Source organism: Amblyomma maculatum, chromosome 4 (assembly GCF_055883805.1).
Source record: "Amblyomma maculatum isolate TAMU_Amacu chromosome 4, ASM5588380v1, whole genome shotgun sequence".
NCBI classification, from domain to species: Eukaryota; Metazoa; Arthropoda; class Arachnida; order Ixodida; family Ixodidae; genus Amblyomma; species Amblyomma maculatum.
In genome coordinates, this window is record NC_139347.1 from 87,642,429 (window position 1) to 87,657,910 (window position 15,482).

The 15,482-nt window shown below is 49.5% G+C and overlaps 1 protein-coding gene and 1 long non-coding RNA gene across 2 annotated transcripts in view; one reads left to right on the forward strand and one right to left on the reverse strand.

Moving 5' to 3' along the window:
• rdgC (retinal degeneration C) overlaps positions 1-15,482 on the reverse strand; it is a 241,121-nt gene that overhangs the window by 134,736 nt on the left and 90,903 nt on the right. The gene's annotated exons all lie outside the window — the stretch shown is intronic.
• LOC146191591 (uncharacterized) overlaps positions 1-15,482 on the forward strand; it is a 168,303-nt gene that overhangs the window by 42,936 nt on the left and 109,885 nt on the right. The window lies entirely within an intron of this gene.

Genomic DNA, 15,482 nt, shown 5'->3' on the forward strand with positions numbered 1-15,482 from the left:
GTGTGTGTGTGTGTGTGTGTGTGTTGTCAATGCACCGGGCCTATGTCGACAGAGCAAGGCAACGCGATGTTCTGGAAAAAATGGCTATAATAAACGCATGACGACCAATTGCAAAAGTGCCCAATGTTCTCAGGCCGACCGCGTCACATATAGATGAAGAAATTGTTCTTTTTGACAAAACCTGCTCTAATCCTATTCACGCATCCATATGCTCACGAATACTTGACCATGCAGTTCGCTAATTATGTGCCAAATGACGACAAACTCAGGCGTTTCTATTTTCTTTTAGTGCGTCAGCATTGTATGGCTATGCTAGCGGTTATCACGACCTTGTTTGCATGATTACGTTCGAAGGAATGAGTTTATACGAAAAATGGTTGCATCACATAATGTATTAAAAATCTCGTATGGGAAAGTGGGCATGTGGATTATTTAGTTAATTAAAGCCAATTAAGTTAATCACATGTCGAAATAGCCGGGAGGGTAATGTTGACGTCTAAAGGGGGTCACGTGGTAATCGACTTCCGGTGACGTAGGCCTGACTTCCGGCGGCGGGAAATTTGAAATGGTTGAAGTCACGTGAACGAGCGGGAAAGGACGTGATTTGTTTGCCCAAATGAGTGGGAATGGTTACAAAGTATCTAAAGACAGCTAATCAGTCAACTGCAGTCTGAAAAATTCTAAGAGTTTGCAGTGAAGAAATGCGAAACCTGAGCATTCCTGCTGCACATGGTACATCGTGCGCCCCTTGTCGAACACAACCAGCGTTCCGTTGAATGCATCAGAGCTCACCAGGGCCCGTATTCCGAGTTTGCGTGTTACTGAAAGTGTCTCTATCTCACGTGACCTCGAGTCATCTGATTGGTCGAAACGCCGGAACCGGGTGTTTCCACTGCAAAACCGGAAAAGGTGGCAACATCCGGTTTTGACGTTTTGACCAATCAGATGACTCGAGATCACGTGAGATAGCGACACACCGATAACGAAGCAAACTCGGAATACGGGCCCATCGTTCTATAATTGGTTTACAGGAAAGAAAAGACAGTATATCTGTCAATCGTGGAATCCCGCTGACATATATCGCGGATAACGCAGCAACGCTCAAGCTTCGCATTTCTCCAGTGCAGATTCTGCAGAGATCTCGGACATTTTTTTATGAGCAGCTTTCGAAAAGTGTGACGTTAATGTCGGCTGCAGCTCACTGTTGAAAGGCGGCCTTCATGCCAACTGTCGCCTAGATTGATCTTCAGCTCCATTCGCATGACAAGGCCAAGAAGATGGCCGATAACTTTTTTCCCGCTCCCCTACGTATCGAACCCCGGCCGAGACAGCCACGTTTCTATGAGGGCGAAAGGTAAAAGGCGCCGGTGATCTGTGCACTGTCAGCGCATGCCGAATAACCACCAGAAGACGAAATTACACTCCGCGGCCCTCCACTGTACCGCCTCACCATCTGTTCCTTCCTAAACTCCCCTGTTCATTCCTCTCTTCACGGCGCAGTTGAGGTGTCCTCCAAAACTGACACCGCGATTGCTCCTATCGTCTCCCAATAACTGATTTATCTATGACCTCTTCTATTTCGATTTGCCAGTTTTGTGTTTTGATTGTGCAGCGATTTGCCGCTACTTCAAGGCAAACATTTGGTTATAAACTTATAACTGCGCCATGCAATTTGGGGACAAGGGCAGTTGGGCAGAAAGGAGGGGGGTGGGGTAATTTGTTCTTTGAAATGACCTATCTCACACAACGTGCATCCAGGTGAAGTGTGTTTATATGCACATATCTTTTGAAGCCCTGCGTTGCGTAGAACCGCTTTAACAGAACCCGCTATCGACACTGTGCGTCTCCATGCCGCCAGTGCCAGATGTTTGAGGAACACGTTTTAGAGATGAGCTTAACAACCTACCGGAACGTTTGCCGCATTAATGTGGCGGCCCTATTCTCAAACGTCATTACATGCAATTATTCAAACACTGTTTTTGTTTTTTTAACGTGCTGGTAAATCTTTGTTCAAGGTTTGGCATACACCAGAAGGCCATGCTTCGCCTCTGTAATCGCATTCAAACACTGCGGGAGCCGAGCGTCTGCAAGCAAACTCGAGCACCGTGCTTTTACGCGAACCGTATAATGCAAAGTCGCGCTTCAACAGACACGCGACGACTGCGTATTTATTCAGCGATATAAATATTTGACTAGACAGACGCGTGGAATTAGACCCGGATTTCAAGCACATCCGCTGCGGCCATTCACCGGCGGGGGCTGAATACTGCTCACTCGATCGAGGACTAGTTGTATGGTTAATCGCTCAACAAGTCATCAGCTTTGCGGCATAACTTCCTTTTTATCGTATATTTCTTGGAGCTGACTTAATATACACTCTTTTTTGTCAGAAACGCTTTCACTAACATCTTTAGATCAGGTCGCAAACCTCTGTATTCTCGGTGCCTGGCAGAGATTTTTTTTTATTTTGAGTATACTAGTACAGTTGCTTTGGCTGAACTATCTTAGACATACTTGTCTACCGGCTTTCTCTCACTTATTACGCTCTGCATTCTCATTTACCTATCGTCACCGTAAAAAAAACTGAGCCTGAAAACGGTTCAGTCCAGTGGCTTCATCATGCATCCGTGTAACGTAGTGAGTGCCCGTCAGGTCTGCGCAATGACTCTTTTCCACAACTGCATAAACACCCTTTATCACGTCGCCTATCCGGTCCAAGTATAACAGTTGTCTTAGAGACTCAGACGATTCGCCCCTGCCGGAGTAGAGCAGTAGTTACGGCGTTTGACTACTGTTCCCAAGGATGCAGAATCGAATCCCGGCCTGGACGGTCGCTTATCGGTGGAGGAGAAAAGCAAGGCGCCCACGTGCTGTGCGATGTCAGTGCACGTTAAAGAACCCCAGGTGGTCGAAATTTCCGGAGCCCTCTGCTATGCGGCATCTCTCATAGCCTGAGTCGCTTTGGGGTGTTAAACCCACACACCAGCCGAGGATTCGCTGTTCGATCGCATATGCGCTGTCACTGCACTTCCATGTCAGTCTCGTACCACTGATGTGCAGCGCGTCAGTCGGTTTCTCTGCAAAGCACCGACGAGCAGCGCCGTTTACTGGCCGGGAATTCACGCGCACTGCTGCATCGCCGTAAACGACGCGAAACTTGACGCTAAGCAACGTGAGGAGTACGCGGAACCGGTCGAGGAGTGTCGGGCGTGGCGGGTGTTTGTTTTGGTCGGCATGCGGGGAGGGAGGAGAGGCAGCTCGCAACGGTTCCCCGCAGCGCCAAGATCAACATCGGCTGCTGACCACATGGAGTCCAGTGAAACCCGGGCGCGCCCCTTTTTCCTCTTCCTCTTACCGCTGTCATTCTCCCCCCTTCCTCCTTATTTTTCTGCCTTTGTGGCCCCGCAGCGAGCCGGCACGGACAACAGCGGAGCTCTGTCTGCTCTTTTTCGCAGGACTGTGGATGACAAGCGGCTTCGGAATGTTACGAGCGCTCCCGCCTGTTCTCGCTCTGTCCTTCATGCACGGTTCGCCGCTGCAGTTAATGACGGTGGTCCCGGTAACGACCCCACTGACTGTAGTATAGCGCATGTCATTACAAGCAGCTGCACTGCATGGTGGCGCTTCTATTTGCCTTGCGCTGTGAACTCACTCACTCACTCACTCACTCACTCACTCACTCACTCACTCACTCACTCACTCACTCACTCACTCACTCACTCACTCACTCACTCACTCACTCACTCACTCACTCACTCACTCACTCACTCACTCACTCACTCACTCACTCACTCACTCACTCACTCACTCACTCACACTCTCTTTCTCTGCCTTATCTTGCGTAACTTGGAATATACGACTCACTTTTCTGAGATGGTCTTCTCGCACGACGACGCAAGCACTTGCATAATCAGTGACGTGTACTATAACAAAGCTCTCAGTCTGCCAGCCAGATCAGCTTACGCATGATGAAGTGCCGGTACCAAGGCCCATCTGTCATGGCCCGAGATTCGTGCTTTCCCGCATTCATCAGCCGCTGTCTATCGCTACCTTATGTTCACTGCGTAGCGGCCACTCTAGCAGCCGATTGGGTTTCCCTTCGTTTACACGAAATAGGTTGGAGCATTATCCTCGGTGGCTTCCTTTTTCGTAATGTCCTATTCTCCCCCGGCTCCTCGCGGTAGGCCACAATTTGCCCGCATGCCCGCATAAGGGATCAAATTTCACCTCCGAAGCGTGAGATATAGAACGGTTATTTTTTTTAATTATTGCGCATGTGATAGCTAGTGCGTACCAAACAACGCGAAATTACAGTTCGTTCCAGGTTTCTTAAGTATTGGATGGGTATAACTAGTGGATAACACCACCAACAACAAAAAGCGAAATTAAAGCTCAAATATAAGGATGCCACAAGTTTAAATCGTCTGGAGGGAAGATTCATTCATCCTATTTTCCTCGCTAATAAATGCGTTCATTGGAGTACTGGACAAATTTCAAATTGCCCATAAAGAGCCAGGGAGTCCGAATTTACTGAGGACATTAATTGGATGTTGTTGTAAAAGGTGTACTGTTACTATCCCGCTAGATTAACCAGCTACTTAATCCTACTTCTCACGGCACATGCATGCAAAAGAAGATTAGTCCAAAGCTGACACCAAATTTGGCAACCTGGGAAGGACGCCTAGGACGGCATCGACCCGCCGCTTTGTTTCCATTTTCTTCTCATTTTGCTCAGCGCTCATCGATCCTTCGTTTTTCGCAAAATCAAAACGGACAGATTCTTGCACGAGCGCCTAACAATCAGATGGCCTTTGTCGCGAATTACAGGCGGGGGCGCAACTATTTCGTTTTATTTTCAATCACGGCTTTCCTATGGAACGAAAAGCAGCGTTATCGGTCCAAGGAAAGAGCACTCGTGTCTACACCGCCGCCTGCGCATACCATAAGCGTCAGCTCGAATCAGGTAACGCAAGAGAAGCATTAGAAGGAAATGGTGTTTACTTTCGTTCGCGACTGTACGCGTTGTGTAAGGCACACATAGGACACCCACGGGGTTTGAGATTCCTGGATGGTGAAGAATGACTCATGCCTTTGTCTTCCATCCTCCTCCTCCACCACTCTGAATAATTAGTGGTACCGTAGATGCCCCACAATGTGGCTCCACAGCAAATCATGTGGCTCAAATACATAGGCTTGGAAAAGAGTGCGGAGGCTAATAATTAAAGCTCCCGATTTCCACGAGCACCGCATTCTATGGGACGCGAAACTTCCGAACTACTTAGCAGAAAACAGCGCACATTCAAGTAACCAGATAACGTTACAAAACCCTTATCAACGAACGTACATGGAATGGAGGGCGTCCCACTAAGCAGGCTAATACCGCTAAGACAAAATAACACGCGTGGATTAACATCCGCGGCGACATTATTTTTCTTCCAGCTTTCTGCGCAGCCGAAATAATGGGGTAACTAAATTAAGGTCCAGGAGGAATAAATTGTTCAAGCATAAAAAGAAGAACAAAGAAAGGAGCTTCCGAAACTATTGCGACTGTTATTGGCGAGAACCGGACATATTCGGTACGACAAAGAGAAAATCGTCAAGCCGGATCTTTCTCTCTGTAATACTCAACAAGCAGAAAAAAACAAAAACGGTACAGTAAAAAGAAATCGAACAAGTAACACAAATAATGTCGATGGATTTGCAGCGCTGGGCTAAAGAACACGAGCGCACGGATTGGACGCGGGGACACCGCTCTGAAGCACGGGATTAAAGGAAAGCAGATTAGGGAACAAGGTAAGAAAACAGAGTGGTCTGTTTACGTAAGGAGGGTACCAGGCAGGTGAAGGGCTTAATTAGAGAAGCGTGGAGCCGAATCAGAGCCGCCGTTAAAACAACAATGCAGAAAATGGCAACCTCGCTGTAGAGGCCTCGTCTTATTATACAGGTATTCGCGATTTCCCGTTCGTTCGGCCCTCGGTCTGGAAGAAAATAGGGAGTGATGTGGTTCACTGCGTAGGGGAGCCGAGGCGCGTATTCGCGACCACCTTCTGATTCAAAGGGAAAACATCGCGAGCGCTGGGTTAATTTCCTGCGCATCCGGCGGAAGCGGACCAAATTATGCTCCCGCAAACGTTAGGGAATGGCAAAGGAGAAAAAGGTAAATGAGGAAAGGGTGATGTGGAAAGAGGAAGGCTGCCCAAAGCAAGTGTCAGATCCTGGCCTGTGCGCACGATTCCGTTCGGGAAGGAGCAGAAAAGAATCGAGCGGTACTATTCTTTCCTTAGGGCGCTGTAAAACTGGTTTGAGGGGGCGTGTGCATTCTGTACTTCGAAGCGAGATAGAAAAAAAAAAGTTGAATGCTGCTGGGAAAAGAATGCACGTCGGGAAAATGTCTCGCACGTGCTCTGGAAAAAAGAGGATTTGTGTGCGAGGCTTCTGAGAGAATGGAAGGGCGGCCGTCTCGTCCCTTGCGGCATTTATTCCATATCGATGCGCGCGCGGGGCCCGTTTGTCGTATATACCTGGGAGCGAATTTCCTCGCTTTAGAAAAAAAGCGCCGCGGCTATTGTTCGGGAGGGCACCCTGCGGGGTTTGGGCGCAATTTGAAAGGAACAACACCGTCTCTTTGTGGGCGTCGCATGCTGCCGGCCGCTGGATTACTAAGAAGAATGCCGGCGCCGCCGCATCCCCGCGAGCCACGAATCGTGGCGTCACGAAAAGACCACAGTCTGCAGTGGTGGGCCAAAAAAAAGGAAAGTGGGGAAAGAAAGCTTCGCTCACACCACAGTGCGGTATAGTATTTATACACTATTTGCAGGATTCTGGGACACATTTTATTTGCGAGGCAGTGGGGCAATGTAATTAGATACTGTCACGCACACGTTAATGGGAATAGTATAAGCTTCCGATGGTTGCGAAATTTTGTTTATGTTTTTGCTACGCTCGAAGTGAGCAGTAAAATCTTCCATAGGAAATGAACGGCCTGAGTTCTTGAACATAATTGCGAGGCAAGCATGGAATACTGTGGGGTAGCTTTTATGAACATGAAACGAAAGGCAATAAAACAAGCGTATAGTCAATGCGGTCTGGCGGAAAACACTGAGAAGGGTGGTGAAATTGTTAATTAGGTCGCTTTATGACATACGAAAGAGGATGCGGCGTGTGACCCAGCCTAATCTTGCTAACGTCGCATGAAAATTCGCCCCCTACCTGAGGCTCATAAAGGTAGAAATATCTTGGAACGGAAATACAGATAAAAAACACGCTTCGGCGGCCGAGTAGAATGCTAGCCGTACCACTTTTTTAAAAACTTGGATATTTAACAAGCGTTTCAAAATATTCACCTCTATTTCAGAACTATTTTGAAGACCCATGCTAACGAGCTGATGTAGTAAGTGCAAAGGTTTGTCCTTGCGCCTTTCGTCGACTGGGGCTGCAATGCGGCCTTCAGGGGCACGTATGAAAAACAATGCACGCATATAATCAAACGTGATCAAAGGCTGACATCGGCGCAATAAGTGAGTAGTTTCACTATCTAACAGTAAAGCTGTCTGGGTACACCAGAGATCACTGCAACCACTTGCCTTCTTGTAACTTATTTTCTCGCGCGCACCGCACAGCGGAAAATAAATGGGCAGACGAAAAACCTCCCGCGAGTCATTGCGGCGCACCTTAGCTTTTGTAAGCTGAGCACGCCCACACGACAAATCTGTGTTGATCCTATCTTGCTGCTCCCATTTTTCCTTAATTTTTTTCGCGCAGCCAACTCACGAACAGGAGAGCAGAAAGAAAAACGAATGCCGCGATCCAATTAATCGGCACTGAACTCTTCTGACCTCGGACGGTCAACATTAAACCACCGCCTTTCTTCACATTATTCCCGTCGTCTTTTTTTTTTTCTTTTTTTTTATCAAGCTCTCACGAGGGGCTTCCGACATGAGGCCTGTCGACGAATGCTTCCTTGCCAACTGGGTCGAGTGACGGGTGACAGCGCCCAGGTCGGCCAGTTTCTCCTCCACCGCTCCCTTTTCCTCTTTCTCCCTACGAAAGTGATTACTGTCCTTTCCTAGCGGAACTATCGCTGCTACAGGGACGATAGGCGGCACAGTTGTCCTGTGTTGGCTTGATAAAAATGACAAGAGGTTCTCCCGGACATCTGCTGCTTTCAGTGGACCACACAACGGGGTCGGGCATAGGTCCAACCGCGCTCCGGTGCACGCACGCACGGCGTGATTTCCCCGGGGAACGCGAGGGGCGTACGCTTTACTCCCTGAGCGCGCGACTCGCCCCTACTAGAAAAGACAACATAGTGCCTGCAGCGCAGGTGTACGGATGACATAACAGCGCTTTCCACTTGGAGCATGCGCGGCTCGAATGACGCAGGAATTCGACGCGACACTCGTGTTCACTCTGCTAATCGACCTGCGCAGGTTGCTGCAAATTCTCGCACTCGGTCGACCAAAAAGCTATAGGTAGAACACCGCGGGAACTGTGCTTTCTTAAGAATGGAGGGCAGCAGTTTATTTAATTGGTCCGCTAAGAGTGGGTCAGAGAAATAACTTACGTTACCTACATTCTAGCGGAAATTAAGAAGAAGAAATGGTCATGAGCAGGACATGCAGTGCGAAGAGTGGATAACCGATGGTCGCTTAGGGTAACAAACTGGATTCCAAGGGAAGGAAAGCGTAGCAGGGGGCGGCAGAAAGTTAGGTGGGCAGATGAGGTTAAGAAGTTCTCGGGGGTCAAGGGGATGCAGCTAGCACAGAACCGGGTTATTTGGAGAAATATGAGAGAGGCCTTCGCCCAGCAGTGGGTATAGTCAGGCTGATGATGATAGTGATGATGATGATGATGAATCTGAGCTCTGCTTCTGCATTTCGCCGTGGTTTGTTTGCTTGGTTCAGTCTTCTTAAATAGCATGCCTCAGGTAGGTGTCGATTGGCAGTTGACGTAGCCAGGCGCTGATTGGTCAGCCGACTACGTGACGTCATGGGACCACACATCATGGTCGTATTGGCAGGAGCTGCTAACTTTGATATGAAAATCGAGCCCTCAGAGACCATTGATTCCAAAGTGAGACGCTCTTAGACCATGCAGGCAGGTTCGTACGTTCGGGTTAAAGCGGGGCTTTATACAAATATATCGGCAAATATTTCACATGGTGGGGTAGATTACAATTTATGCTAATGAGTAGGAGCGGATCGATACCGAATCCAAACTGAAAACAGAATTTCTAAAGCGCCCCTAATTTGCCTTAACTTATAGCCACGTTGAATACGCAGTCATCTATTTTTTCGCGTTCAGAAGAGTATAAATAACAGACAGGTATACCTAACAACCACCAGTTCGCAAGCCGAGCCAACGTTTGGACAAGTGGACGTGTCTTCGTCTGGACCAATACGAAGACAAGTACCCTTGTCGAAACGTTGGCTCGGCTTGCGAACTGAGCTCCTCTAACCCTGTTCGGTACCTCTTTCAGAACAAAACGTTGCGGGCTAGTTGGTTCATCGCAAGGGGGAACAGCGCAAGCTAAACACAGACAAAAAGGGGAGGACGAGACACACCAACGAACAACGCTGTGTGTGTCTCGTCCTCCCTTTTTGTCCGAGTTTAGCTTGCGCTGTTCCCCCTTACCTCTTTCAGGCTGCGTAGCCATCTTCTTGGTCGCGTTCTACCCTGGACCGATTAGTACATAGTCACCTTTGGCCCTTCAATACACCTTCAGCGAACCTAGGTCGTCACAGAGCGATAACGGGGTGCATGCCTTGGTATTGATCACATTCAAAAACTACCTGGGGTTATTGCGAGGTATCGACGGTAAAGTGGTCGAATAAAACGATTTTTTAGCCTCAGTTAGATAATAAATAAATCTGGTTTGAGCAGTATGGTGCTTCTACCAACGAAAAAGCCTTTTCTTTGTGCAACATGCCCCACCCGACCAAAACAACGAAGACGAGATGCACGCATTCTTCTCATTTCCTGCGTGTTCCTTTTTGTGCGAGAAACGACGGATAGATAGATAGATGGATTCATTGAAAGGAAAAGGCAGAGAGGTTGGCCGGAATAATTCAAATCTGGCCTGCTACTCTGCACTGCGGAAGGGGAAGGAGAGAAGAAAGAAGGTCATGATGGGTGACGATGTGGGAGAAGGCATATGAAATACATATATAGACACAGTAGCTTGCTTTACAATCGCGAATCAAGTCCGCTGGCGCACAAAAAAAAAACGGCAAAGAGCACGCACTGCCTGGACACCCTTCCCCTTGTCCTGCGAAGCGCCCAGCAGCAGTTCCTCCGACAGAGGCCTCTTGTCCAAACGCTTCAAGGAAGCGGCTAGCACACTTCTTTCGCACGCATACGTTGGGCACACCAATAATACATGGTCCAAATTTGTCTCTGGAATGCCACAAGTTGGACATTCCAGCGAGTCCATCTGTCCAATTAAACGTAAGTACTTGTAAGTAAATGTAAGTAAACAACGGATAAAATTCACCGTCTCTCTTGCGGATGAAATCAAAGAAAATAAATCGCTTTACGAATGTCAATATTCCGAGAAGAAGCAGTCTACGTAGGGAACGCTTCGTTTCCCATCCAATTGGCAGTTATCACCTTTCCGCTCAACAAACCGTAGAGGCGTGCCCAGAAATATACACAAATACATATCGCCGGACATGCATAGGGGATAACGTTAGGGTCAATCCTGACTAACTTCGCCGTTCGCCACCCGACCTGTAATCCTGCCGCGGTGTCACGTCCAGGCGGTCTTGGGGTCAGTCGCCCTCGCTTCGGTTGCTGTGTTTACAGCTCGCCTTTGTGAGCTCTCTTTCGAGCTCGCAAAGAGGGTGTGGGTGGCAGTGCACTGTGCTCGCGCGAGTGAACTAACCGCTCGTTCGAGGCGTTCGATGCTGAAAGCACGTTTCAGTTGGAAAGCTACGGATTTCTGCAGAACTTCGGCCTTTTAAACAAACTGCTGCGCTCGACGGCAAAACTTCACGCTTTCAGAGAAACGACAACCGATCGTGGCAATACAAACGGGTCCAGGCATTTGTGCGCGGCTGCGAATAAAGAAGATGCGTGACATGAGGTAACAAAATATATGGGAAAAGTTGCTTTTTTCGGGACAACTTTCACGGATGATCACGCCTTATGGAGGAAAGTGTAAGGGCTGTCGTGAACCTGATGACTCTGCTATGATGCAGAGTGGCACAAACACAGTACTGCAGTTATGCTCACGATGAACAAGATTTGCATTTATTACTTATTAAAATGTTATTTATTTATTTCCATAGACATTACACTGACGCTTTCCTTGGACACTTCAGCAGTGTTTTGACTTAATCTTTAACTACACCACATGAAGTATATTGCCGCGAACGTAAGATTTGAATTCCTACAGCTAGAGTTTTCATACTTCCATATGCCAGCGTGTATATTTTACATGAAATATATAACGACATGACTACATTTTTTATCGTTATAGTATTGTCGCATAGCGAGCTATGCCTATGTCGCGCGCCGTTTTCCGGACCCGTGCACAGCCGGGGAGCGGTCCTTTTTTTCTTTTGCACGGCGTCGCTGTGCTTTCCCCTTCTTCTTGGGGGGGTATTCACGATGTACGCCGTTCGGAAAATGGTTAACGGCTGTGAAGGAGGCGAGCTGTTGAAAGCTCGCGTCCCAACCGGTTAACGCCTGAGGGCTTGGGGGCGACTGCTGAGAGCACGGACGGAGCTTTGTGTTTTGTGCCGTCTGCGTCCTTGCGGCCCATGTGTTTTTGGTTTACCTTTTGTGTGTTTGGGTGCCAGGCGGAGATGCGCCGCGTCTTCTAGAAATTCACGCGGTGCTCGCCAGGAAACAACCTCGCGGGCACCGGCGTCCTATTGGTTTCTCAGCTGTAAAGAAAGTCGTCTCATTGGCTCCGATAAGCGCATTTCCGCCTGGTAACAAACACTGCCTGGAGAATCCTGAAGAACGTGGACAGAGGGGTTTTGGCGGCAAGTAAGGGAGGACGGCGACCATCCGAGCTGCTGCTCGGGACCCCTGCTCGGAAGATGTCGCGTTGGCGGACTGATGTGTTGTTAATTTGAATTAGTTGTTTATTTGGTACTACTGGATTCGCTTTAATTATTGTTTGAGTTCATCTTTATTAAATTCAGTTATCTTGTGTTATCAAACGAAACCGCCTGGTCCCTTTCTTCAATGCGGCGGAGCCGTCGTGCCGTCAAGAAAGTTCAACGTGTGAACACTTCGTTACAAGTGGTGGAGGTGCTGGGTAACGACGACCCCGCTCTACCGGAGATGCGCCCCCATCTCAGGAGTGATCCGGACATGCAGGCGACAGCTGACTTCGCTACGATGACGAGCTCTCAACCGAGGATGTCCATCCCCCCTCCTGTTTTTAAGGGAACCCCTGAGGAGTCCGTGGCGGAATGGCTGACCTGCTACGAGCACGTATCATCGTTGAACGCTTGGGACGACGACACAAAGGTGAAATTTTTATACCTTGCCCTTGATGGCGATGCGAAGAAGTGGCACACCACACAGCTGCTTACCGGTGCGCCGATTTCTTGGAGTGACTGGGCGGCGAAGCTCAAGACCTGCTTCAGCAGCCGCCACGCGACGGAAATCGCTCACCTTCGGCTGCAGAACCGGGTACACCTGCCGTCGGAGTCTCCGGAGCAATACTTTTATGATGTGCTGCAGCTGTGCGCCAGGGTCGACCGCAAAATGCCGGAAGAAGACAAATTGCGTCATCTGCTGCGGGGCCTGCAACCGGCGACAATGGAGAAGATGATAATATCCAATCCGTCCAGCTGCGCCGACTTCCTGCAGACACTGCAACGCCTCAGTCAGGCCGCGCTGATGGGTTTCACTTCCCGGGTGCTGCCGGCCACCGCAGCAAACACCACCTACCTGGCAACGGGACCCTGTGTTTGTAATTCTAACATATTGCCAACAGCTGGCAGTGCTGACAACGAGCCTCGTCCGTTGACTGTGCCGGGATCTGGGCAGCCCCACCTACTTCCCACCTACACTGCTGCCTCCCATGGTCAACAACAAAGGCTCGCAGGTGAGCAAGATTTCAAGGCGATCGCCGCCTCTCTAGAATCGTTATCCGGACGTCTAAAGGCAATGGAAGAAGAAATTTTTCGTAGGCGCGCGCCATGGCCCCAGAGAACCTCGCGTGACGACGACGGACGGCCGCGATGCCACTACTGTAACAGAAGCGGTCACATAGCTCGAAATTGTCGCCAGCGATGGAGAGACGAGGACCGCGAACAGAGAAATGCGCGCCACGTGCAGGCTCCCAATCCGGGAAACGGGAACGGCCGGGCTTAGGTGGTCAGCCTGGCCGATCTGTGAGCGTGATGACCGAAGACCAACTCCTCACGGTCCAAGTCGAGGCAAATAACTTGAAGACCACCCTTCTCATCGACACTGGCGCCTCCGTAAACATCATTTCGTCCGGCTTCGCGGCTAAAATTGCTTCAAAAGTCGAACTAACTGAGGGCACTGCGTTTATCAAAGGAATCAGCGGAGACTTATTAGCACCTGTAGGAGAAACAGAAGTAGTGCTTCAATTCGGATCAACCAGATTCAGCGTAAGATTCATTGTCCTCAAGGACTGCCCTTATGAGTTGATAGGAGGGCTCCCATTTTGCCGGCAGGCAAACCTGCTGATTGACTTCCTCCGTAAACAACTAAAAATAGGGAGTGAAGTGTACCAGCTGCACCTCAATACTAGCGTGCAATCGCAGTCAAATGTGGTCACTGCACGAAGTAAAGAACAAGTTTCCATCGAGCCTCGTACGGAAGCCATTTTAAGGGTACACATACCGAGAGACGGAATTCAGCTTGTCGAGCCAAAGTCAACCCTTAGAAGTGGACTGCAGGTGGCGCGGACTGTCGTGAACGTGGTTGGTGGGATCGGCATCGTCCGTGTTGCAAACCCTACCTTGCTGCCGATAGTGGTACATCGCGACGCGAAGATCGGCTGGGCCACATCACTTCATGAGGCGCAACTCGGACTCGCCGTGCCACACGACCCCACTGCGACAGAGGACTTTGACGTCCAAACTGGGCCACACCTGACGCCATCTGAGAGGGATGAGCTCTTGTCCGTTATTCATAAGTTTCGTCACCTGTTTACCGGCGAGCACAATCCGATTCAGCGCACTCACGTAACGGAGCATACTATAAACACGGGCAGCTCAGCACCCATTTGTCAACATCCGTACCGCCACTCACCCTTCGAGAGGGAGGTCATTAAAGCGCAAGTGGAAGAGATGCTTCGTGACGGAGTGATCAGAGAGTCGCACAGTGCCTGGTCATCGCCCGTCGTTCTCGTGAAAAAGCCGCAGGGAGGTTGGCGTTTCTGCGTTGATTTCCGAAGGGTGAACGCGGTTACCGAGAAAGACGTGCACCCATTACCGCGAATCGATGACATTTTGGATCTGCTGCAGGGTTCTCGATATTTCACGACGCTTGACCTCACTTCAGGCTATTGGCAGGTAGGAATCCGCGAAGAGGACAAGTCGAAGACAGCATTCGCATGCGGCTCCGGTCTGTACGAGTTCAATGTCGTTCCTTTCGGTCTGTGCAATGCTCCCGCGACATTCCAGAGGATGATCAACAAAGTTTTGAGTGGTCTTCTCTGGAGGGTGTGTTTGGCCTATTTGGATGACATTGTCATTTTCTCGAAGACCATGAAAACTCACCTAGAGGACTTGGAAAAGGTGTTAAGCGCTCTTGATGAAGCCAACTTGCGTCTGAAGCCGGAAAAATGCAGCTTCGCGCAACAAGAAATCAGGTATCTCGGGCACGTGCTGACTGGAGAGAACATCAGACCAGATCCGGACAAAATAGCCGCGATCGAAAAGCTCCCAGCGCCAAAAAACAAGAAAGGAGTTCAGAGTTTCCTGGGAATCTGCAATTATTATCGGCGTTTCATCAAGGATTTCTCCCTAATCTCCCGACCTTTGACTAATTTGACAAGAAAGAATGTTTCGTTTGAGTGGGACACGGCATGCGAGGCGGCCATGCAAGCGCTCAAAGAGAAGCTGACTACGGCGCCAGTTCTGCGTCAATTCGAGCCAGGCAAGCCCATCGAAATCCATACGGATGCCTGTGACTACGGTCTTGGTGCTGTGCTGGTTCAAAAAGACGAGGGTCGGGAACATGTCATCGCCTACGCCAGCCGTCATCTCAACAAAGCGGAAGCTAATTACAGCACCACAGAAAAGGAATGTCTGGCTGTCGTTTACGCCTGTAGGCAGTTTCGACCTTATATATTCGGCAGTAACTTCACCGTGATCACAGATCAAGCCAGCCTCGCATGGCTGATGAATGTCAAGAATCCGAATGGACGCCTCATGAGATGGTCCCTGCTGTTGCAAGAGTTTGACCTGACTCTCAAACACCGCCCAGGTTTGAAGAACGCAGATGCAGACACCCTTTCTCGCCTGCCACGCGAGCCGGCACCGATT